This window comes from Cupressus sempervirens, chromosome 6 (assembly GCF_028749045.1).
Source record: "Cupressus sempervirens isolate cs-2001-9-10 chromosome 6, ASM2874904v1, whole genome shotgun sequence".
Classification (NCBI taxonomy): domain Eukaryota; kingdom Viridiplantae; phylum Streptophyta; class Pinopsida; order Cupressales; family Cupressaceae; genus Cupressus; species Cupressus sempervirens.
In genome coordinates, this window is record NC_143123.1 from 442,273,004 (window position 1) to 442,300,028 (window position 27,025).

Here is a 27,025-nt window from a genome sequence, read left to right on the forward strand (position 1 = left end):
ATGGCACAACTAGCCCAACAGGGATCTTCTAGTTTTTGCTCTCCATTATCTCCTACTCCACCTATGGATGCCATTGCATCTACAAGTGTGACCATTGGGCCTCACATTTGGAAGCAAAGATCAACACTTGATTCCATGTTTGCTCCATGCATGGCTCTAGGTGCACAACCATCACTTGAGAGCATGAGTTGGAACAAGGAGAAACATGAGTATGCAAAATTGGAACTTGGAGACTTCATCTACAACAACATTTCATTCAATGTAGTAAAGTACTTATTTATTTAAATTTAAATTTATGTCTTCTCTTGCTTTCAAAGTTTCAACTTTAAACTTTCAACTTTCAAGAGACAATAATATTATTATTTTGTTTATTGTAATTTGTATTTTTTTTTCAAATTTATTTATAATATAATAATTTGTTTAAATTTAAATTTTATTTAATTTTTTTTAGGTCCCCTTATTGGCAAATTGGAATCTATGATGTACCTGCTTGTGGTTCAGGCTTCAAAGCCCCTAGTGCTGACAAGCTAGGAGGCCCTATTTTGAACCAAAATGTGGCTGATGTAGAAGATGCAATCAAGGAGCAGCATGAGGTGTGGAAGACGAAGGGTCACACCATCATCATGGTTGGACTAATAGGAGTAGAACACTCCTCAACTTTCTTGTCTCCTCATTAGGTGAACCCTAATTGTACTTAGAGTCTTAGACATTTAAAATTTAGAAGTAGAACTTGTACTTAAGTGATTAAGTTTATAAATTATGAATTTATAAATCATGATTCATCATTCATCATTATACTAATTTGTTTCTTTTTCTTTAGATGCCATGGTTTTTTTGAAATCAATCGATGTCTTAGGAAAAACAAAAAATGTTGAATATCTTTGTCAAGTAATAGATGAAGTGATAAAGGATGTGGGTGAGAAGAATGTGGTGCGGATAATTATAAATAATGTAGCAAATTATGTTGTTGTAGGAAAGCTTCTTATTGAGAGACACCCTCACATATTTTGGACCCCTTGTGCTACTCACTACATTGACCTCATGTTAGAGGATCTTGGTAAACTCCCTTAGATAAAAATAATTATAGAACAAGGAAGGAGTGTATGTAAATTCATATATAATCATACATGGGTCCTCAAACTCATGAGGAAACACAATGAACAAAAAGAGTTGTCTCGTCCAAGGGTCACTAGATTTGCAACCAATTTTCTCACATTGAAATCTTTGCTTGATTCAAAGAGAGGTTTGAGATGCATGTTTGTTAGTTAGAAGTGGATTACACCATCATATGTAAAAACCACTACAAGGATTGATGTAGCTGATCATGTTTTTGGTGAGGCTTCTTTTTGGACATTGATTGTTGATATTGTGATGGTAATTCTCCTTTTTGTCCTCATTTCAACTTTTTTTTTTTAATGAAATTATGTTATAAATTATTGTTCATTTTTTAAAGAAAAAACTTAACGCTGATTATTTCTCTTCCAACTTTCATAATGATTGTAGTTTGTAAAGCTGCTTGTTATTTTCCTATGAATTGCTGATGGAGAGAAGCCCTTAATGGGCTGCATTTATGAGGGCATGAATAGGGTGAAGGAGGCCATTCAATCTTTTTTTGTAGGGAATCGAGATAGGTATAGGCCTATATTTGATATCATTGATATACGTTGGCACAATCTACTTCACAGGTCTATACATGCAGTGGCCTACTTCCTTAATCCAACATACCAATTCAGCCCACATTTCAAGGGTGATGATGAGGTGTGGAGTGGTCTCTACAATGTTATAGAGAGAATGTCACCTAATTCAATAGTTGGAACAATTGTAATCCATGAGATTGAATTGTTTAAGGAAGATCACGGGGACTTATTTGCATGAGAGTTGTGTAAGAAAAATAGGACAGAATTGATGCCTAGTAAAAATATTTGATTCTACATACTAATTTCTAATTCTATTACCATTTTAATTTGATAAATTCAAAGTTATTGATATGATTCAAAGTTTTCTTGTTTCAGATGCATGGTGGGAGATGTTTGGCACAAAGGTGCCAAATTTACAGAGGATTGTGATTTGTATCTTGAGCCAGACATCTAGTACATCAAGGTGTGAACATAATTGGAGTATATTTGAGCACATACACATGAAGAAGTGCAATAGGTTGGTAGTGAAAAAATTGAATGATCTTGTCTTTGTTCACTACAACCTTTGCCTTTACCATAGACAGATCCTTGGCACCGATACATCACCGATTGTATTAGAGAATGTTGATCCTCATGCAGAGTGAAACACAGAGATGGCTGATCCTATATTTAGTGATGAAGATGTGGATTGGGTAGATTAGGTGGATCAAGAGGTTGAGGTAGTAATGATGGTAGTTGAGGAGGCTAGAGCGTGAGGAGACAGAGTGCAGGACCTTGAGGCTAGGAGTGATGGATCCTATTCTGATGATGAGGATGATGATGAGGATGAGGATGAAGTTCAAGCTCAACCTCACACATAGGGAGAGAGGATGACTCTACAGTCTTCCATGACTTATCTTAGGCACACTCGTAGGAGGACATAGACTACTATGAGCCTTAGTCTTCTAATTGTTATTTTGATATATGTTTTGAACTTTTGATACCATGGATTTCATAATTCATGAATATTATAGGCATTTGAGTCTTTGACACTGGAGTGTTACTATGTTCATTACTTTAAGTTTATCCTTTATAGTTTATAACTTTATATTGTGTTATTCAAAATTTTCCTTCAGAAATTTACTTTTATACTTATGTCATCTATGCAAAAATTGTGTATGTGCATTAAGTAGCTTCTGTTTATCTCAATTATTGTGTATTTGATGTTAATTGACTAAAAGATGCATGAAACAATCTTAAAATCCTTAAAAATCTTTGAATTTCATGGGTTTTTCAATTTTCCTAGTCCTTGTCGAGTCCTTGTTGAGTGCAGTCACCGAGTCTGAGCTTGAGTCAAATTTTGACTTTCTAAGTCAGAGGCAAGTATGACATAACTATGTCTTACCCATAGGTCTAGGAACCAATTCCCATGTATTGTTCTTTTCTGTAACCCCCTGCTTGAGAACCCAAAAGAAATAAACCTAGTATGTTACAAAGTTTATTTAACTATATTTTTTTGAAAATTTAAACATAAAAGAAACAATTTAGAAGCAATATAAACAAACAAAATATTTACATAAGTGTAATTATAATACAGATTTCATTCTTGAAGCATTCCTTCATGTTGAGTCATGTTTTAGAAAGTGTTATTAATAAGTTTAAGTCTCAATTACAATATCCCTGATCATAAAGAAATAATAGATACACCATCTCATTGGAAAAATCATGAATACATCTAATGAATAATCTCTGCTAAACATGTCACACGATATGCAAGAATAGATACAAGTACATCAAGATACAAGATACATGATAACTTATATACCAAAACTAAAGTAGAAGTTTCCAATATAAGAACAAGAATAATAATGGTGCAACTACATCAACAAACATCCAACATTAGCCAATCTAAGGGGGACCCAAATGGTAAAAAGTCACTACCTCTTGACCGTGTGGTCACTTGACCAGGCTCCCACTCCCACTATGCAAGAGAGATAATGAATGATTTACATACGAATAATCAAACCATAAAACTATCCTAGGCAAGGAATCCCGATAGCCAAATTTACCTCAAGGTTACATAAACTAATAATAAAGAAAAGATAACCAAACTTGAAAAGACACTCATCCAAACTAACATAACATACCAAAATCAACAACAGATACAAAGTACAAATCAAATATCAAAACCATAATGATACAACCACCTCCAAATCAATGTCAAGTCTCATAAGAAAAATAACCAATAGATAACAACTATCATCAATAAAAACAAATCACCAATCACTAACTCCAACAATAAAAGCACCACCAATGAATAACTAACACTCATCAATAAAAGTCAATTGTTAATGATAATTGACATCCAATCAATAAATAATAACTCACAATAAATACACTATTAAAAGTAACATCCAACAAGTACACCAATAGTGGTAAATATAAAAAAACCATGAAGGAGAATCAAGCTACATACTATGGAATGTCATCACACAAGCCAACTCTAAGGTTCACCTAGTAGTCTCTTAGGACCATGCCCTCAAAGTGACTCTATGCAAAACCAAAATACCCTCTTGTGAAGACAAGGAAACTAGTCACACCCCTCAATGTATAATCCCATTCCCATTCTTAGCCTATACAAGTACTCAAGGAATGGACGAGGTAAAATCTCTAACCTATCTTTTAAATTTATCTCAAGGCATGAGAGAGGAAAGTGTTTTAATTACTATGTTGTCACTTGCTACACAACTTACAATGAGTTACATTGTCAACCATTTTGGGCTCCGACCCCAGTACAAGCCACTCCCATAGACATGCACTTAGACTACATTCCCAAAACTCATAAACCACAATTATGTCTCATACCACAAAAGTAATACTGATCAAATTTGGTTTCTTAACACACAACTCAAAAATAACATTGGTTCACAAAATCCAAGTTCTCATAAATGCTCATCAAAATAAATCTCAATTTGAATGATAAAATATATCATGACATCTAGTCAAATAATCATAAACGAAACCTCAAAATGCCTCTGGTGCAAATCCTATCTTAGCCAACTAAAAAATCCACAAAGAAAAACCATTACAAAAATAAAGATCACAAGAATATGAATAGAATATAAGAAATTACATAATTTTTAATCATATGGTTTAATTCCATGATTTTCTATTGTTAGATTGACCTGTAAAGATGTGTTTAGAAATAAAGTAAGAATATACATGTTAAGGTAAATTGTTATGTTAATATACTTATTTAAATCAATATGTATTTAAATGTCAAATCTCTTTGTGCATATAAAATATCATGCAACATTATCATGTTATTAATTTAAATAATCTTAAATCATAAATGATTTAATTAATAACATAAAGATATTTTATTAGCTTTAAATATTGATACCAATTCCATTTCTAAAATATTACTATGACTTCTATCTAAGTCTAATATTAATATTTACTTTTACTTTAATTCAATATGACTCTACAAATAACTCAAACTTGAAATTATAATTATAATTAAGTTATTTACAATTTCTCTTATAATATTCAAATATTCATAACTAGATGATTATATGGTGAACTCCACTACAACTTCTCTTAAAATATAACTAAATCACAATTTTATAGTTCTTTGCTATATTTGTTGGGTAGATTGTGTTAAATTGTTTTTGCATCAATGCTTCGAATCACACTCTATTCCTAGAGCTCTTTCACCCTGATGATGGATTGTGGAAACACAATTTTATATTTATTAAGTTATAACTCCACTTGCATTAATAAATATATAACAAGTTATAACTCAGTAAGAGTTTAAAAAATAATTAATATTAAAAACTCACTCATAAGAAAGTAAGTAGTATTTATTTATTTTATTTTTCAAATAAATATATTTTTTAATTTAATTTTTAAAAATAATTTTAATTTTTTTTGAAATTAATAATTAGTCATAATTTTTTTAAATAAATCCAAAAATCCTATTATATTTTTATAAAATAAAAATAAACATATGATTAGTATTTTTTTGCATGTCTTTGATCTCTGAAAATCATGCAACCATAGTATACTTAGTTTTCTATGTTTAGTATATTTGTTTTCACATGGATGTAGAAGTTTAGTTACAACATGCTTTCCTCTCAATTAATTTTTTTCTTTTCTAATCAATTTTGCAACCAAATTATTTTAGATATAAGAGGAATATTTACCTTTATTTAGAAAATTCAAGTTAATCACATGGTTCTAAAGGAGAATTTAAAGTTGAAACCCTAACTATTCAATTTGTTATTTTTTCCAATTTTCTATAATCAAAATTTTCCTATAGTAGAAAGCCTCTTAAAATAATATAGTAATAATAATTTTCTAAATTTTTCTATAGTTTTCCTCATTCAACTTTTCTTGATTAATAAGTTTTTCCTTTTCAAAATCTATAACATAATTCTTTATCAAAAAATGAATACAATAAATTAATAAGCATTATGCAAGTACTTGGTAAGACATGAAGTAGACAAATGTTTCAACAAAATTCTACAATGAGTTTTCAAACCATACTTCAAAATCATAGCTAAAATCTAAGACAATCTGTGAATGCATGCAAATTCAAATCCTCTGAAACTTTCAACAATTCTTTTGCTCTAATTCCAAATTTTGCTCCCCAAAACCTGTGTATCTCTCAAATGAACTACAAACTCTCTAATAAAGAACCATAATCCTAACTAGAGTTTCTATTCTCCAATATTTCAAATGCCACTAACTTTATTAAAATATTAATATTCTAATTGTTTAATCCTTTCATGCATATTTAAAGGATTATTTAATTATAAAATTATTTTCTTTTCTTTTCCTCCACTTTACTAATTAGTGCAAGCACTATTTAAAGTGTAGTTTATTATTTAAATTAATAATTATTATTAAGGCTCATTATTTAAATGTAACTCTAATTTAATTACTATTAATTAAATAATTATAATAAAGTAATATTTAATATTTAATCTTTTAATATTACAATTCTCTTAAAAAAATTTCTAAATTAGATTTTCAAATTATATCTTTAAACTAAAACATATTTAATTAATTAATTAATTAATAATTAAACGTCATGATATTTTAATTTATCTTTAACCAATTTTCCATATTAGACTTCCAAATTAAGTCTTTTATATTAAAGCACATGTTTAATTAATTTTTTATTAATTAAATATGTTCTTATTTTAATATTTTCTTTTTAATCAAATACTATTTAATAATTCTCAATATTCTATGATTATCCCAAACAGTACAATTCAATCATTTACCAAATAAATCACATAGCCAAATCCACATAAAAGCAACATTATCAAAACTCAAGATTAAATAACATAGGCAAAGATAAACTCACTGGTTTAAAAGGGTGGAAAGTCAGATACATGTCCTCCTTCTCAAGATAAGTAATTAGGATATGGATGGGATTAGACTTGAACATTATCTCCCAATTCTTTCCATTGAGTTATTGCGATAGAACACGCTCATCTTGGCAATTCAAGGAAGTCAATGCCTGATACTTCCAAATTTGTATAAAAGACGAGCATGTACACGTGCATATATATCTAAGCTAAATAGGAAATTATAGGGAGAGGTACATTGTGTAGATCCTGACTAGCATGTGACTATGACTCCCTACCTCAACCATACACATGCAAGTATGAGGTAAGTATAATAATAAATCCTAAATATAAATAACATCATATTCTAACATGAACATCTCATCATTATGATGACATAATAAACATCTTTCTAAGATAGTACACCATATGAGAAAATCATAAAAGTAATTTCATTAACTAACTAAGAGCAATTAAAGCATCATCACTGCAAGTAGGAAATTATTACAACCTATCATAATCAATCGCTCAACATGTCAAAGTATTGCATTTCAAATATGAAATAAAAGCTAACACATCTATAGAAGAATCATATAGAGATTTTAACAACTAAGTCTACAATGATAGAAAAGGAGGGGTATTACATCCTCCTCCCCTTAAAATAGGCTCACTCTTGGAAGCCAACTATTACTACTAAGGTAACAAAAATGAAATATATAGCTAGAAAATAGCATTTAAAATACCAAGTGTTATGAATCAAAGTTTTATTTTCATAATTCTATTGTTTTCAATTTTGTTCTTTATATTTTCTTTTGATAAGTCTTGTTGTTTGATCTTGTTCAAAGTTTAACAACTTGTTAACTAATGACACACAATATTCCTAGAGCTCCCAATGTTGAAACTTGGACTTTGATACTAGATGTAATACCCTACTCGTGAACCCAATAGAAATAAACTTAATATGTTTTTGATTAAGTAAAATAGGTTTTTTACAAGGGTTCATGAAATCCACCAGTTAACTACAGAATACTACTAAAAGTTTAGGTCTAGCAACCAAGAAACATAATAAATAATAGGCCATACCCAATCATCAAATGTAAACAAAAAACATATGGCCAAAAGCTAGGGAATAGACAAAAAACTAGGAGCATCTATTGGGGTACCAATTCTTTGGCCAGCTCCAATTTCTTGAGCTCTAGCTCTCTCATGGCCTCAACCTCATCGGTCTTCGATTGGCTATCATTTGGAGAAACCTCCTCTTCCTCTTTTCCACTCTCCTTCTTTTGCTCCGGCTCTCACCCTACAAAGAATCATCCTCATCAAGTACCCTGGTTTCCTCTCAATCCTTTTCTTCCTTCCCCTTTTTGCTTTCCCCAATCATCAAGTGTAGCTGAATGATGTTATGATTAAGACCTTTTATTATGTTGAGGCTCTAGTTAGCCAAGCTATGGAGAGAGCTCTCCATCCTTTCCACTCTTTATTGAATCTCAGAAACCCTTGCATCCAACTTCCTTATTCTAACATTCTCGTCCCCTAACCTTTCTTGCCCCTGCATCCTGAACTTAATCTCTTCAATTTCATGGAAAATCCATTTAATGGATCGAAAATTGTCCTTCAAAATGTTGTGGGCATTTTTTAGGAGGTTCATCCCCATTTCCTTTGCATTTTCACTAAGAATCACCAAATCCGAGTCAATGAGCTCCTCCAATTGAATTTTGCCATCCATTCCCTCCAAAACCTTTGAGTGGATATGCTCTCTTACTAGACCCATATTTGCAGTGCTAGCATGAAAGTTCCTCCATGCAATTTTCCTTCCCTTTACATCAAGAGTAATAGTGGTTTAAGTTGATCCCTCTTCCTCTTTTCTCTCTTCTAGAGCTTTGATAGTGCTCTTCTTACCCTTACCAAGTGCCTTCTTAGCATCCCTCTCACCACCTCTTTTACTTTTGACCGAGATGTCATCCTTCTTGCTTACTTGAGCCTTACTAGTGCCCTCCTCTCTCAAATTTCCCTCCTTATCCATGTCCATCCCCTCTTCCTCATCATTGAAATCCTCCTCCAAGTTTTCCTCCTACTTTATCCTTCTCTCCATTTCTTTTCCTGGATTCTTTTTCTTCTTCCTACCCATATCCCTCATGATTTTAGCCACCTCGCACTATCCTTTGTATCCAAAGGGAGGTAAGAGCTCTTTGTCTCCTTAGAAGAATCTACCTTCTAGAAAATAGCCCTTCCACAAGTTTGAGCTTTAAAATGCTCATATATGAGTAATAACAAACCCTCATGGAAGGTAGGATTAGTGTATGCTTTCTTCTTAAAATCCATAATACTCTTATTTGCAAAGAAAAAAAAGTAGAAGGGGATGGAAATCTTTGTTCCATATCTAAAATGGTTTAGGATAACAAAATGTTGGGTTCAAATATTGTCAAACCTTGTGTTGAGTGTTATGTAGGATATAGTTGCCCTTAAGAAAAACCTCCATAGTTTCTTAATAGATGTGGGCTCATAGTAGGCACTAGTCTTCACTAGTTTCTTCATCTACTTTGCATCCTTTGCAAAGTCTTTCACTGCATTAAGAGATATTTTCTTATCCCTATAGAATTTTATGCCCTAATTGGGAGAGTTAATGACCTTGAAAATGATCCCTTCATTGACCTAGAAGTTGATCCCATCAATCTTCACCTTCCCATCTCTCCATGACTTAACCATAAGGTTAGTTATCTTCAGATCTTAGCCATGAATTTTTCAATGAAGGATGAGATTCCACCTTCCTTCAACTTCTACCACACCTTTGATCACCTCTTCCACTTCTCTACTTCTCCCTTTGGCTCTCTCCCCTACAATTATGTTGCAAAAAGAAGAACAAAAAGTCTATGTTCTCTAAGCATTGTGAGCCGAACATTGGCTTTTCTCACAAAATTTGTACTTTCCTCCAACATTAGTAAAGAAATAGTAATAGCAATTACCAATTTCTCATAAAATCATCCATAAAACATGCCATAAAGCCCCCCAATTATGATGCCTTTGAATTGGCCTGTGCCAAGCTTTCATCACTTTACAAGTTTGATTGATAGCATTAACTACCAGTAATACACTTTATGTTGCCCATCCTCCACTGGATTCTCTCCATCTCAATTAAACTTTTAGCAGTCGTCAAAAATCCCTCACCACTAGGCCATCTGTGTGACATGTCCCTCCTTATTGCCTCATTATCCATCCAATCAACAACCACATTTCCCTCACGATAGACATGTGACACAAAGACCCTTTTGAAGGAAAGTAAGATAATATGTTACAAAGGTTACTAAACTATATATTTTTAAAATTTAAAAAACATTAAAGTAAAAACATGGAAACAATATACATAAACACAACCTTTAGACAAATGCAATTACAATACAAATTTCATTCTTGAAGGGTTCCTTCATGTTGACTCATGTTTAAGATTGTTTCATTAATAAGTTTAAGTCTCAATACGATATTCCCAATCTTAAAGAAATAATAGATACATCATCTCATAAGAACAAGCATGAATAAAAATAATACAATGAAATATATCTAATGAATAACATCTACTACACATGTCATAGGGCATGCAAGAATAGATTCAAGTACACCAAGATACAATATACATGATAGCTTATATACCAAAACTAAAGTAGAAGTCTCCAAGATGAGAATATGAATGATAATAGTGCAACTACATCAAAAAACATCCAACATTGGCCAATTTGAGTGAGACCCAAATGGTAAGAAGTCGCTACCTCCTAATCTTGTGGTCATCTAATCAGGATCCCACTTCCACTACACAAGAGAGATAATGAATGATTCACATACAAATAATCAAATCATAAAACAATCTGAGGCAAGGAATCTTGATAGCCAAATCTACCTCAAGGGTAAATAAACTACTAATAAAGGAAAGATGACCAAAGTTAAAAAGACACTCATCTAAACCAACATCACTACCAAAATTAAACCAAGTACAAATCAAATATCAAAACCAAAAAGATACAACAACCTCCAAGTAAATGTCAAGTGTCACAAGCACAATAAGAAATAGATAAAAACTATCATCAATAAAAGTAAACCACTAATCACTAACTCCAACAATGAAAGAACCACCAATGAATAGCTGACACTCATCAATACACTACAACATTTAGGGTCAAATTGCAATGGCGATGTACTTTGTGTTGATTTTCATGTTTTCTTTTGCAATTGTCCTTACCATCATCACAATACTGACATTGGCATCGTAATTGTGACACCCTATGACTATAAACAAAAAAAGAAGAAAACATGACATAAATAATTCATCAGTTATTTTGATTATCAGGAGTTATGTGAGAAAGAGGGTTGAGTGCTATGAATGAGGGTGGAGAGCTATGAACATTGATGTTCCCTTCGTTGCTATGATCTTTGCATTTCATTGTTGTGATCTCTGCATTTCATTGTCATGACCTTGGTCTATGATTTTGTTGTTGTGATCTCTGCAATTTGTTTTTGTGCCCTTGCTATGTGATTTGGTTGTCATGCCGTTGTAATCTCTACATTTTGTAGTCATGGCCTTGCTCTGCAATTTGGTTACCATGCACTTATGATCTTTGCATTTTGTTGTTGTGCCCTTTCTCTGTGATTTCATTTTCATACCCTTGCTTTGTGATTTTTTTTCCATGTTGTGCCCTTCTAATCTATTTACCCTTGCTCTATAATTTTGTTGACATGCCCTAGCTCTGTCATTTTCTTCAACGGCTATGTAAATTTTTGTTTCTTTTCCTTCTAAACAGGTTTCTCTTTATATTTCCTTCTAAACATGTATATTTAAATATCTATTTTAAGGTGCTTATTACATCTAGCACAAAAGAAAAATTGATCTAGTTGCATACATATTCCAAAATCCAAATAATAAAACAATAAAACTCACTCAACCCATGCTAAGTGACTTACCTCAAGATCCTCCACAAAAATAGTGCAGACCAAGAAAAAAGGACAGAGTTCACAAGAAATTTTACAAAAGCACATCATAGTAGATATTTTTAGAAAGAAACTAGCCATAACCTAGTAAATTGGGTCTAGTTGTTGATTAGTTGGGTTGATTACAAATTTGTGTAGAACTGTCATCATATTAGGTGCAATAAAATGGACAATCAGTTGTTCCCATCTATTATGATCAAATACAGTTTTCCATGGTATTTCTACAAGCCACATTATAGTATGGTATTTCTACAAGCCACATTTTGTATGAATATTACTCATAAAACCAATCAATTCCAAAAATTCTAGTCTCTTGAGGCCTCTTGCCCAATTTTTCACGTGCTTGTCTATGTTTCCATATTGTGCATATTCTGCGATTATTGTATTCTATGTAATTATCACTCTACTTTTTATCCATCTCATGGGATCACGTCTCTATTGACACATTATAACAAATGATTTATGGCTCCGTTCACTATGGTGCCTCTGTAAGCTTTCTCCATTCTACGTTAGTATGGTGTCCTCTAGTTCCAATGTGATGCTTGCCAATGATTAACTTTTGAATGAAAGTATACACAATCTTTTTAACAAATATCATGGTAGCATTCTATAAAATAGTTTACGTGCCTTGTCTATACTACCTGATTGATGAGTTCTCACTAAGAAGTGTTGTTAGAAAAGAAGCTTCACATTTATTTTCATTCCTCACATATCATTGTTCGATACTGGCTTCTTATCCAGTTTCTACAGTCACCCTTGCATATGGATTATTTTGAAACTGATTTTTATTTTATTAATGCTCAATATTTCATGGCTTGATGTGAATCTTTAGTTTAGAAACCCAATTTGTGAGGTGGTGATTTAGAGACTCCAAATCTCCTCCACTAAATATTTTGGCAATATTCTATATGGGTTGTCATTGAAGAGAACGAGTCACAAAAGGTTTGAAAGCTATCCAATAATTGTATAGGAATGATCTTTGACCGCGGGCTAGAAATTGAATTATTTTGTCAAACAGTTCATATGCATTTTGATTATTGTTACATTCTTGTCTAAAGAAACCTTTATAGATTTGAAACAACAAGTTTACATCAAGCATGAAACGCCAATCTCTAAAAAATTATGTAGTGTCCTATTGGGTTGGGAATATGATTTTTTGTTCTCCTAAACATCACCACAATGGATATCAAAAAATCATCATCTTCAAAACAACATGGAATAAGGTGACACCAAGTAGTATGTAATAAAACCAATGTTGACTTAGAGTATCTTGAAGTAAATTGTGATGAATCTCCACTGAATAGATTTGATCAAACACTTGGCATCCCTATTTATCGAATTGTAACTTATCGAGAATTTGGTATATCTGTGATTTCTCTCATATGGAAAATAAGGCATGTGGAGCAAGTTCAGGTGATGTGAGTTGGAAATGGGGTATAGATCATGGCATAATTCTTAAGGCTTTGAATCTCTAATACCAAATAGTCATACATGTGCACATATAGAAATAAGAGACACCATATGCCTTCCCATGTGGTGGCTCTAAGTCATTTAGAGGTGATATATGATAGGCCAAAAAATGAAGCCTGGATTAGATTATCACTTATATTCCTCAAAACTTCAAACTCACCGAACAATAAGATTCAACTTCATTTGTGTATGATCACTAAATAAGATAAACTATGCACATTATCCCTTATCATCTAGAAAATTCAAATCATTAAGAGGTACATGCAATTGGCTAGGGCACCAAAATCAAGGTCAAAATGGTTTGAGATGGTTCATCTTTGAATGCTTCCAAGAATTTGTAAGAGTTATTCTCATTACTAGAAGAATAACTTTAGTGAAGAGTTGAGTGTAAGGAGTTAAAGATGAAAGTTCTACTTTTGTGTAAATGTAATAATCACAAGGCTCCCATAATATCCTCAATATTGTCTAGATGTTGTTTCTATCGTGTAATCTTTTCTAAAGCCATTCCTTCTCTTTCGCTCTCATGCCTTAAATTTTGATTATCAAACTTTTGAATATTTACCTCTACCTTATCTAAAATCAACTTCACATTGTGTTGCAACTTTGGCATAGGTGTTTGATCATCAATGGATTTCATTTCAACATTCAAATTTTCAAGATTGGTCAACACCTTCACTCATGGACCTCTCATGTCAAGAAATTTATGTACTATTTCAACAACATTTTCTTGCTTATGAGCTAACTATTCTTCATGCCCATGTTCTTGTAAAATATTAATATTGTTGAACAATTGTAAACTCTTAGAAAGTGCAATGTGGTTATCATGTATGTATGTATATATAATAATGAATAATAATAATAATGTTTTCATGTATGCCAAAATAATAACTAACATTACCATTGGATCATATAATAATGAAATAATCAACCCAGTTAATTAGCAACTAGACCAATTTAACTGGTGTTTCTAATGTCATAGTAACTACTGCAACACTTTCTTGGATTCTATCTAGTAGCTCCCATAATATTCTCTATGTTGTCTAGTTGTTTTTTCTATTGTGCAGTCTCTTTCTAAAGTTTCTCCTTCTCCTCCTTTTGAAGCTGTTCCTTCTCCTTCGCTCTTGTGACTTAAATTTTGATTATAAAACTTTTAAATATTGTTGGGAATACAATAGGGAAAGTAAACTTTGAGAGTGGGGGAGGGGGTGGTGGTGAATCAGGCCTTCAAAACTTTGACTATTAAAGCATTCACGACACATCCATCTCACAATTTGCATGTAAACTGAAATAGCTTGCTAAACATATTCATTCATAGCATGAAAACAATAAACATTCAACACATATATGACATGAGATATTTGGTTACCAATAAACCCTCCATTGAGAAGGTAAAACTAGGATGGGGATGACATCCACAAATCTTCACTATTGGAATTGTAAAGTGTATCTAATGAAGGTTAGAATGTTTGATCATAAACTATGATCTACCCTATTAAAGGCTTGTAAGATTGTTAGATCTTACCCTGTTAAAGGATTTCAAAACCCTATTAGAAGTGTGCCTAATTAAAGGACTTAAACTTAAAATGAAGTAACTTCCATGTTAAAAGATTGATAACAACATGTTAGGACTACTCTATTAAGACATTTAATTGATTCACCTATTAGAATGTCTCAATAATGATCCTTTGGTAAGCACTCTGCTGCTAGATTAATAAAACCTCTTTGCACATGTATCCTTGACCCTCTCTGATTAGATATCTCACTTTTGTCCTCTAACTTCCTTCCTTTGTTCTCCTCTAACTGATTCTACAATTCATATCTCAATTAGCAACTCCTTATCCACCACGAATGCTCTATTTTTACGTGAAAACTTCTCTCTTTGAACATACAACATTTTAGGGTTTGCCTTCCTTAAGAAGACCTAGGTGACTTAGGGTTAGGTATGAATCAACGAATATGATTCACCTTTTTGTTGCTTAATCCATCTCTTTAATTGATAGTTTTCATGTATCGTATAGGGATCCTCAATATAGATTCATTGTTATCATTTATAATCGCAAAACAATCCTTAAGTTGGCTAAAAAATGGTTTACATAGAAGTTTGTACCGTTACAAACAATTATGTCCAAAACTATTTTATTTGGCACTTGAAGTCTCTAATGCTTGGCATCCACTATATCTTCAATGGTGTAACTTGATCTTTGAATGACTCAACATCCATTGATCACTTGGAATCAACTACTTAATTGGCACTTGAGTGACTTGACACTTACTACTTACTCGACACATACTAATGCTCGACACATGCTATATATTTTTCTTGACATGCACTATCTGACAACTTAGACTCAACATACATTACTTGTTTGACATGAACTAAGTTTTTTCTAGTAAATGACTTAAGTGTATTGTCACTCATATGTTAAACACAATCTAAGATTAACAATCTCCCCCTTTGACATGACTGGAAAAAAGACTTGGTCATGCATGAATAACCATAACTTATGAGCATAATTTAGATAATCTCTATTCGATACTTGGCTTACATAGAAAATTACAAAACTTCAAAATTTTGCAAAACTTGTGACTTATCAGTCATACCTTCAAAATTTTATAAATCCCCATGAGCTGATTGTCTTGTGCTAAATCTAAATACTCCTGCTGAGTAAATTTGCTTCAACTTTTGTGCTCTATTTTTGTACTAACTCCTGCTTAGTTTGGCTTGGTCAACATATCATCTCGATTTGTATAGGAGCCTAGTTCACTCAGTCATTATAGACACTACTATTGATACTCAACACTAATTATTTATATGAACTCTTTGCTTAGTTCTTGCCTCAAATCTTTCCTAATGAATCTTGATTTATGCAGATATGGACTTTTAACACATATTATGTCAAGAATTGGTGAATAATGTAGAACTCAAATGTACAATTCCTTACATACCTTCTTTGCTTAGTTAGAAGTAGTGTGATTGCCTAATCCATTGGATTGGGTGACATCGACTTCACTAGCTCCACTACTACCTAGTTCTTCCTTCTTTCTCTAGGTTTGATTAATCTGGTTCTTTGTCATCTCAACAATCTTTCACATTTTCTTTATTTATTGCTAGGTGTTGGTGCTCTAGCTATGCAATTTCAGCTTACATGTCCAATGTTGTGACAGCTACAACAAACCAAACTTTCATTCATCAAAATCTTGGATTTTCCTCTAAAGTATGTCCTTATGAAATTTTTTGTAATATGACCATGTTCTCCACAATAATGACAATTGTACCTTGTGTTATAATCCTAATTCTGGAAGTTACCTTACTTGGATGCATTTTCTTGATTCTTGATTGTAAAACTAGGTTTTGCCTTAGAATTGCATTCTTGAGCTCTATGTCTATACTTCTAATAGTTGTAGCAATATCATTCAAATCTAGGTGCAACATGTGTATTGTTGGCTTTGGATCTACATTCATGTCCTTGTTGTCCTTGCTTCTTGTAATTAAAATAGTATCCATTGAATTTTGGTTTAGGATTTTGCTTACTAGTCTTACTTCTATAGATATTTGTTGTATGCCTTGGTTTCCCACAATGATGACATGTTGGTTTGTTGTGCTTTGGCTTTGCATTCCCCTTTTCTCCACTCTTTGATGATTCTTCTTCTTCAATAGATGAAAGGTGCTTGGTATATCCTAGTCCAAAGGTGTCATTAGGTATTCTTGGTGATCTCATTAGCTCCTCAAAGTATCTCACAACTTCATTAGGTTTGTTCATCCTTTCTATGATCTCCTTCTCAAATCTTTTAATTCATTCCTTATATTTTCAATTTCCAAGTCGTTTCTATTCAATTCTTGATTTGCATGTAACAATAGATTCATCATATCCAGTTGATTTTTTATGAGTTTCTACACATTAAATGTCCTTTCATCAAGCCTAGTAGCTATTTGTCTCTTGTCTTCTTCTAAAATTATTTTTTCTTCCTCAGTTTTCCTTTTTAGTTTAGAAAATTCACATAGTCTTACTAATTGGATTTCACGCTCTCTTTTAAATCCTTTAACCTCTTCATTTAGTATATTATTTCTCTCCAATAGGCATGTTATTGCTGCATCACTTTCATTGGAATTGCCATTCTCAAGTAGTCCTTTGGTATCTTCTTCTCGATATAGAGTGTCATTATGTTGGATAGCCCATTCTTTTCTTCTCTTTAAGGATTTCTTCAACTCCTCTTTTGCTGCATCAAGCTACTATAGTATGATCTGTATGTCAAGCTTATGATTCTCAATGATCTTTCCCAACTTATAAGCCTCATCTCCAAGATCTTAACTCTTAAGTGGTTAGAATTCTTCTAAGAGAACAAATCTTTGATACCAATTGTTGGAATTCTATGGGAAAGTAAGATACTGGTGGGGGGCGTGAATCATGATCTATAAAATCTTTTACCTTCTTGAAACAAATCAAATGCATGCACCTTTAACTCATCTCACATCACCATCATGAATTATATAATCATAAACTGAAAAATATTTAACTATTCACCACATCCATAAACACGAAAGTAAATATAAACACATAGCACAAAAGATTTGGTTACCCGTAAACCCTCCAAGGTGAAGGTAAAACTGGGGTGGGGATGACACCCACAAATCTTCACTACTACAATAATAAAGCATGTGCATTAAGGCCACATTGTTTGATTACTTCTGGTGATCTACCTCATGAGGGGTCTACCCTGCTAAGATCTTACAAGACTTATTTAGTCTACCTTTAATAAAGGATTTAAACTTACAACTAAGTAAGCAGACTATTAGGAGATTTGTATAGGCCTGTTAGGACCACTCTATTAAGAGATTTACCTTGATTCACCTGATAGAATGTATTGGTACCTAATCCTTCGATTAACACTCAGGTGCTTGGTTATGAATCTCCTCTCTTCAATTTTTATATGATTGCCTATATGATAAACTCTATTGTGTCCTTCACTACTAGGTTTCTTCTCCTAGTCTTCACTTCTAACCATCAAACATAGTCTCTTTTGTACATACACTTCTCTCTTCACTCTGTAGCTTTTTCTCTCTTGATTTAGGGTTTGGATCCTTCTTAAATAACCATCTAGAGAAGGTCCTAGATCATGATCAATGATTCATATTTCTCCCTTTTTTCGCTTAATTTTTTCCATTTTTCTAATTGGTTACACTACCTTCATAGGGATTAATGATCTCTAAAAAATATGTAAACAACTCTTTAGTTGTCTCAATAATCATTAAATCATGTATAGAAGCTAGCCAAAATAGTTTACATTAGTGTTTGTGCCATTCCAAACACATATACCAAAACTGTTTTACTTAGCACAACAATACTATGATGCTCGATCATGACTAATACTCATGTTGTCACTTGGCTTCTGAATTCTTGGTACTAACTGTTTGACTTGGCATAAATAGCCACTCGGTACATGTTGGGGTTCTCATCAACCTAAGACTTGTTTGGCTCAAACTGAAATCTGGACAAATCCAAATACATAATTCAACCTTCATTGATTTTCTTGGTCGCAATGATGACTAGCCAAATCTGCCTAGGAAATGACCAAGTGTTTGACATTGATAGTCAACATGACTCAGAGATCAACATGTAAGTCCTTTAAAGAAAGCCACTATGTAATAATGACAAGGAGTTATAAGGTATATATTATCTTTGGTTAAAGTCCTCTAAATAGGCCACACTAAAAAAGTGCATGTAAACCTCTAACAAGGTTGGCTCCTAACATATCTCACTTCATAAGATTGAAATTTTTGGGTTCTTGGTACCCAAGTGGTTTTTTCGTTTATAGGGTTTTCAAGTTAAATATCTATGTCAAAATGTGTGAATTCTTATGCGTTACAAGTTGATTTTCATCTTATTTACATATTTCTACAACTTGATATAAGCTAAGCTAATACTCTGATACTCGATAGAGTAATGAACAATGAGATAATAGTTTGACTTGTGAAAAGATTCTAAGTTTGACATGAGATCCTAAATGCAGTTATCAAGTTGTTGCTATGAAAGTTTATGAAGTTTGAATTGGAACTAAATTGTTTTAAAGGCATGTGGGATCTACATATAATAGATTCAAACCCCCCCAACCCCTTATTTATCTAACAATAACAATCGTAGTGGTTAAAAAGTGGTATCAGAACTTGGTCATAGGTTTGAATCCTTGGATGTCACAATGAATAATGTTGGAAGTGGGATTGTTGTAGTGGGCCAACATCTCACTAGAGTCACTATATGATTTAATATTCTTCTTTATCTTTTATAATTCTAGGGATCCTATTGAGCATTAACAATTCAATCTTTTGGTGCACCAACAACCCTAGTAGTCAACAATTTCTTGATTAGTAAAGCATGATACAAATTAGAGAAGAATCAAGAGTGCATGAAAATATTTAAAATTCATTATATTAGGTTCATATAAAGAAATAGAAAGACTTGATATAATATCCTTTCTAAAACACAATTGTTTTTCAATTTATATCTTCAATTTGTTAACTATTCTTCTTGAATAATTTAACTAACAAGCAAGAGGATAGAGTGTTTCTTGCTATAGATAAAAAATGGGGAAATAAAAAACATCAATTCAACAAAAATACGAGATGTTTAGCCTAAATATATTTGGGATGGGAAAAATAAATCTCTCCATTAATAAAAATAATCTAGCTAAAGAAAACACCATGATGTTGAATTACATTCCAACAAAATACACATTGATGTTTGAAAGATTAAATATTAAAAATATTTCTACATCATTTGAGAGAAAATATTTTTTCCCTAATACTTTGGAGAAGTTAGGCCATATGAGTCCATGACTACTTCTTCATCATTATATATTCCTAAATTAAAATAAAAAATAGTTTGAATCTTGAAGATTTCACTTTGATAACAAATTTAACATTAGATCAATCATGACATGTTTAATAGATATGTAATAAACTACAATGACATGGGTGAAATAGGTTTCTTGCTCAATAGCAAATGAAATAAATCACTAGCAAACAATCAATTTTCAAATTTGTTATAATAATTATGTAGCTTAAATTTGTGGGTTGAAAATAAATATTTGTACCTTATCTATCTCTATTATTTTGTCCTTGCTTCCAACAATGTTTCTCCTAGAGATGAGTTTCTTATCGACTAGTCCAACTATACCTAGATAATGAACACTATTTTGAAATTACACTTAATGAATCCCAAGCTATATTTGGCAAGAAGTCCACTCCATAGCTCTCCAATAATTAATTAACATGTTGGTGTAGTTGTGTATATTTTAGATAGTGAATAAATTAAATGATAGTGAATGTATTCAATTCCACAATTCATCATCTTTGAATTTTCTAGAGGCATGCAAATTGTGGTTTCATTAAAGAAAAAGCTTATAAGTAGAAATCACATTTTCCTGCATTGTGTGTGTGATTGGAGATGAAATTCAACCTTTTATCATTCTAACATGATAGTTTTTTCAGAAAGAAAAACAAAATACTCACCTCAAAAATAAAACACAGTGACAAGGTCATCTCTAATGGGGACATCTTCTTCATGGTCTATAATATGGAAGTTCCATTTGTCTCTTTCACCATATCCTAAAATATAATTTGACTATTATTTTTAAAAGTGACCTATGCTTCAAGTGCTTTAGTTTGAAGATTGTATCCAAATCCACTTACCCCCTCCTCATAGTTAAGTTCTACAAGCATCGTGGGGTCATCCTATTCCCTCGCTCGATCCAATAAATTTATACATGTTTTAAAGTTATCCAAAGAACAATCAACATATCACTTTTCTTTACCTTTTATCTCGCTTCTCTAGAGGTAATTTTTACTTCATCAAATTTCATTTCCTTGAAATTCTAATTTATAATCTCCTCTTGCTTTGACTCATTATTACCAAATAGATTTAGTTTCCTTCTTTTCTCAATTTCCTTCATCTTCATTTTTAACCAAAAATCTTTGAACTCTTGAGTGTTAATTAAGTTATTAGTCTCTATAAATCTTAAAGATGTGGCTTCCCTTTCATTAGTGTTGTGTATAGGTCGAGTGTAATTAGAGAGATGGTATTCATAGCCACTGTTATCATCTTGATGCACTAGTTGAAACAACTTGAGCTTAATAGCTTATTCACTCCTTCATCATCATTTAATGCCTTCAATCCACCAACCACCTCATCAATTTCCTCTTCTCCCTCTATATCATCATAAGGTAGTGAGGACACTGGGTATTATTTTTAGGGGAAGGTTCAATTTAAACTTTGACCCTTATACATCATGAATAATGACTTTGTAGGAATTTATGGGTGCGACTCAACTTCCTCAGACACATTCTCAATTAACTTTCCAAAAAAAATTTTCAAAACTATTTATTTCATAACTTTATTCTCTTCTTCGTCAAAAAAAATCTTAGAGCCCTTTCTTCTTCATATCCTCCTCCATCTTCATCAATGTATTCCATCTCTTTCATCTTTGCATATTCTCCTCAATCGTCTCCAGTCTAATTAAAAATTGTTGTGATTTTATTATTATTATAGAATGAATATGATCCTCATGGCATATCATTTCTACTCCAAACTCTGAATGATAATTATTCTTCCAATAACCCTACAATTTTTAAATTATTTTAAAATGAAAAAGTATTTGGTTGACACTAATAAGTTAACTCATTTTATTCTCTCTAAGGGCAAGGTCTCATCCAACTGCTAGGCTTAATTTGCCTAGCAGTCATTGCTTAGTATTTTTAGGAGCATTTTGGGCAATTTATGGTCCCATGCAGTTGCTAATATTGTTGCTAATCATTTTAATATTAATTTTTTAAATAAAAATTTGAATAGACATTTTAATGATTAAAAAATTTAAATAAAATATAGAAACAAAAAAGGGAGGGAAGTAAATTTATGATGACAAATGGAGCTTTTTCAATTTTATTTTTAGCTCCCCTTTTTCTTTATAGCTTATTTTCATTCCCTAAATAATAGCTGCCCCATAAAAATAGGAAAAGATTTAATATTATCCTATTTCTACAATCTTAATTCTCCATAGGAACACTCTAGTGTTTAAATTTAAGTATAAAACCAAACTAAGCAACTACGACACTAGCTAAATGGCCAAATATTTGCACCTAGTCATAGTAGTGTTGTCAGTTCTGTTACTACAACTTCTGTCTCCTTTGTAATTGTTAGTGAAAAGTACTTTTTAATAAGTTGGGAATTGTGGTAGATTTATTATTTTTAATTTTAACTAAACAATGGGTGGGATGTGTTTTTCTAATGAACATCACCGAACTTCCAAGCTCCTTCCAACACTTACCATTTAATATAATGCGCTCATTTACATTGGGATATTTTTTTAAAAATGGAATGTTAGAATTTTTTAAATATTTATTATTTTGAATATAATAAATATTCTTATTCTTTACATTTGTATTAGTGTGTAATGAATTAGAAATTAGAAACATTTACTATTAATTTTTTTTAATTAGATTGAATTGACATTTAATATAATAATCAATATTTAAAGTAATTTGTAATTATTATATCAATGTTTAATTTGATCAAAAAGTTAATTAATTAATTTTTTCAAATTTTTATTATGTTTCTTTTGTATTATTTGATTTGATTTTTTTTTCTAATTTTAAATTGAAATAGAATTTAGAAACAAATTTTAAATTATATATAGATAAATAGAAAATTGATTAAATTCAGGAATTTATATATGAAGATAAAAATTTATTAAATTTTTAATGTACAAATACAAATGATTTCAAAAGGTCTCTCTTTTTTTAAAAAAAAAATTGTTAGATAAAGATTCTTATAGACATAATTGCAATCTCTTTCAAGTCCTAATGTGTTTCACAAGATTGACCACATGCAATTATCTATAAAAATCCAAATAGTAAGAAAAGGAATTTGTATGAGACAATCTCTAAAATTGAATTATCTATCTCTACAAGGCTAACCTTATGGCCATTTGCATTGTGGAGGTGTGAAAAGGAATAGAGGTAGCATGGATATTAGTTAGGTATGGAAGTCTTTATATATATATTTATGGGCAATAGAGTAATCATATGTAATGTTTAGGTGCCTTTGTAATAATATGAAAAAAAAGAAAAAAAGAAAAACTTTATCTTAAAAATAAGTTTTTTCATCTCAACAATACTATTTTTATCTTAATAATTCACTTATGTAGATATTGATATTTATATTTCAATAATAGTAATTTAATAAATATATTATTTCTATTACTTTAATAATATTTGATATGTTTTATTTTTATATTTTTTTAAAATATAATTTATTTATTGTTATTAAAAAATAATGAGATTTTGTTGAAATTATGATTTTTAATTTAGTTAATTGTTATATTTATTTTATTTATCTAGAAACTAACAAAAATCAACCAAATTAAAATAAATAAGATTTTAAATTCTTAACCAATAAACAAATCTATATTTCTATAAAATCAACAGAACATTTGAATTGTAAAATAGATCTAATAATTATTCTTTATTTAAAAATATTAAAATATTTTTATTAAAAAAAAATCATTTATAATAAATATATTTCTTTTAATACAATCGTTATATTTTTTATTAAAAAAAATTAATTTCATGACATTTTCCTTTTCTTCTTGTAATGTTTAAAATTGCTCAAGAAACTAATACTAATATTAAATTTTATTTCAATTTGAAATTAGAAAAAGTAAATATTCAAATCAAATAATATTATATTTGAAAAAAGAAACATAATAAAAAAATTTAAAAAATCTAATTGACAAATGTTTTGACCAAATTAAATATTGATATACTAATTATAAATTACTTTATATTAACTATAATATAAAATGAATCAATATAATTAAAACATAAAAATAAAATTAATAGTAAAGATTTCTAATTTCTAAATTATCACATATGTAAAGAATAAGAATATTTAAATGTATTAACATATTTCATGAAAAATATAATCGAAAATTTCTTCCCATTTAAAAAAAGAAACATTCCAAACTCTAAGTGAGCGCATTATATTAAATGATAAATGATAAGTGTCTTTACGGGGCTGCAAGAGGCGCTTGGAGACGGAAGGGAGATGGAAGTTGTAGTGATGAAACAAATATTCGACAATTTAGCCAGTACCAGCAACTACATGGGAACATGGTGTAAGAGTAGTCTATGATTGATAGAGACGTTTCCTAAAGAAGACACGTTTCTCTTTCATATGACGCGTATTCCTCGGTTGTATTATTTTTCACTTTGATAACCACGTACGGTGGGCAAAAGACAGCAATGCCGGGGAGCACGATAGGCTGACGACAACTATGTTTACTGTTGTTACGTAACATCGGGAAACTCCGCCCGCCCACCGTGCAAGTTCAACCTCTGAGAAAACAAGGCAAGCGAAAACCATTCAGATCAATCAAAAGATGTCGAAGAGCATGTCTCCATTATCTCTCGCCATGATGTAGAAGAACATAATCTACATGCTCCTAGGCATCCAAGATAGAAGAACCCAATAATTCCATACTTGCATCGTATCCAATTGTGGGCTCATTATTTGCTTTCTGGAGGAATAGAAGTCGGATCCCAGAATGGCTAACAAAAATTCTCAGACACGCTCCTTCCAACACCATCGCCTTTCAGCGCCTCGGAACAAAGGTAGTCATCACAGCACATCCACCAGTTTCCACAATTATCCGAAGGGCAACTATCTCCGCCTCCGCTTGCACGATTTGCTCGGAACTGGAACCTTCAACGCCGACGGCGAGGCCTGGAAATTGCAAAGGCGAGTCGCCAGTTACAAGTTCGGCACCAACTCTTTGCGCGACTTCATAACAGAGAGCATGCAGGGCGAGATCACTGATGGCCTCCTCCCACTCCTCAGACACGTATCTGGGAAGAGCGATCGGGTGGATTTGCAGGACATTTTCCAGCGATTTGCCTTTGACAACATTTGCAAGGTGGCCTTCGCCATGGACCCGGCTTGCCTCGACATTTCTCTCCCCTTTTTAGAATTCGCAGATGCATTTGAAGTCACCACCAATTTAAGCCTCCAGAGATTCACCGATCCCCTGCCCTTCGTGTGGATGATCAAGCGCTTCTTCAACGTCGGCTCTGAGAAACGCTTGCGCTACGTGATCCACACCATTCACAACTTCGCTCAAGACATTATTGACGCGAGGAAGAAGGAAATGTTTCACTCTCATGGGGGGCCGCAGCGTGAAGATCTCTTGTCCAGATTTCTTTTCGCTCGCGAGAGTGGTGTTGCGGCTGGGAAGGGCTCGTATGATTTTTGTGTGAGAGATATTGTGATAAGCTTCATCTTGGCGGGCAGGGACTCGACTTCTGCGGCACTCACGTGGTTCTTCTGGCTCCTCTCCTCTCATGCACAAGTCGAGCAGAATATCTATGAAGAAATCATGGGCCTTGTCGTTGTTAGAGAAGGGGAAGAGAGCACTGGTTGTTGTTTCTCATACGAGGAGTTGAAGAAGATGAAGTATCTATAGGCCGCTTTGTACGAGTCGATGAGGTTGTACCCGCCCGTGTCGTCAGACACGAAGCAGGCACTGCAAGACAATGTGCTGCCGGATGGGACGGTGGTGAGGAAGGGGATGCGTGTGATATACCACCCTTACGCCATGGGGAGGATGGAGAGCATCTGGGGCTCCGACTGTTTCGAATTCAAGCCGGAGAGATGGCTCAGCAAGACGGAGAACGGTTCGCTAGAATTTGTGGCACACGATGCATTTAAATATCCAGTGTTCCAGATAGGGCCGAGAATTTGCGTGGGGAAATAGACGACGTTTATTCAGATGAAGATGATGGCAACTGGAATCCCAACTATATTGCGATGATCACGGCTAGAATGGAGAATGGCCTTCCCGTACGCGTGCTAAAAAGACGACAAAAACTCCCCTGACTTTCAGATGGGGATGTTTGTTCTTGGAAGGTCAAGTCTAAAAATAACTAAGGTAAAAGTAGGTGTGTCAATATGATTATCGTACGTAAGATTTTCATTGGGTTTTACATCTCTTTGCTAAAATCGTGTATGTATCCACTCGGGAAAAGTCCCATCTACAAGTTTTGTATAAGAAGTTTCAAGAACATGTAGGGGAAAAAAATTTACTAGTATTAGGGCTAAGTTCACCTATTTCTAGGATTTTTTTTATTGTATTTTTTAGGTGAGTGAAGTGAGAGGTTTCAACTTTTGGGTATCGGATTTTGTGTAAGGATCGTGGAGCCCAAATTGGTTTGAAAGTGTCATTTCAAAATGTTCACCTAATACATGTTATCTTCATGCACTAATAGTCACTTGCTAAAAATTGTCAATAATTGCATCTAAATGTCTTTTATGAAATATCCCAATAGTGGTTACACAAATGTGCTATTTACCAACCAAAAAAGCTAAAAAATAAATGACAATTAGTACACATGAGATCTATTACTACTACATGTGTTTTCATTTTTTAGACTAAAAAAATAGTATTTGGGAGGTATCTATGACAAAAACCATAATGAATATCAGACCCCCTGTCGGTAATTGGGTCTTGGCAAACCCTAAATAATATTAGGCAGATTTAATTGTTGTTCAAGATTTTACTGAC

At 32.3% G+C, this 27,025-nt stretch overlaps 1 pseudogene; it reads left to right on the forward strand.

Annotated features, from left to right (window-relative positions):
* On the forward strand, window positions 1-26,753 carry LOC149552975 (cytochrome P450 94A1 pseudogene; annotated as a pseudogene).
* Window positions 26,754-27,025: the final 272 nt, after the last annotated feature.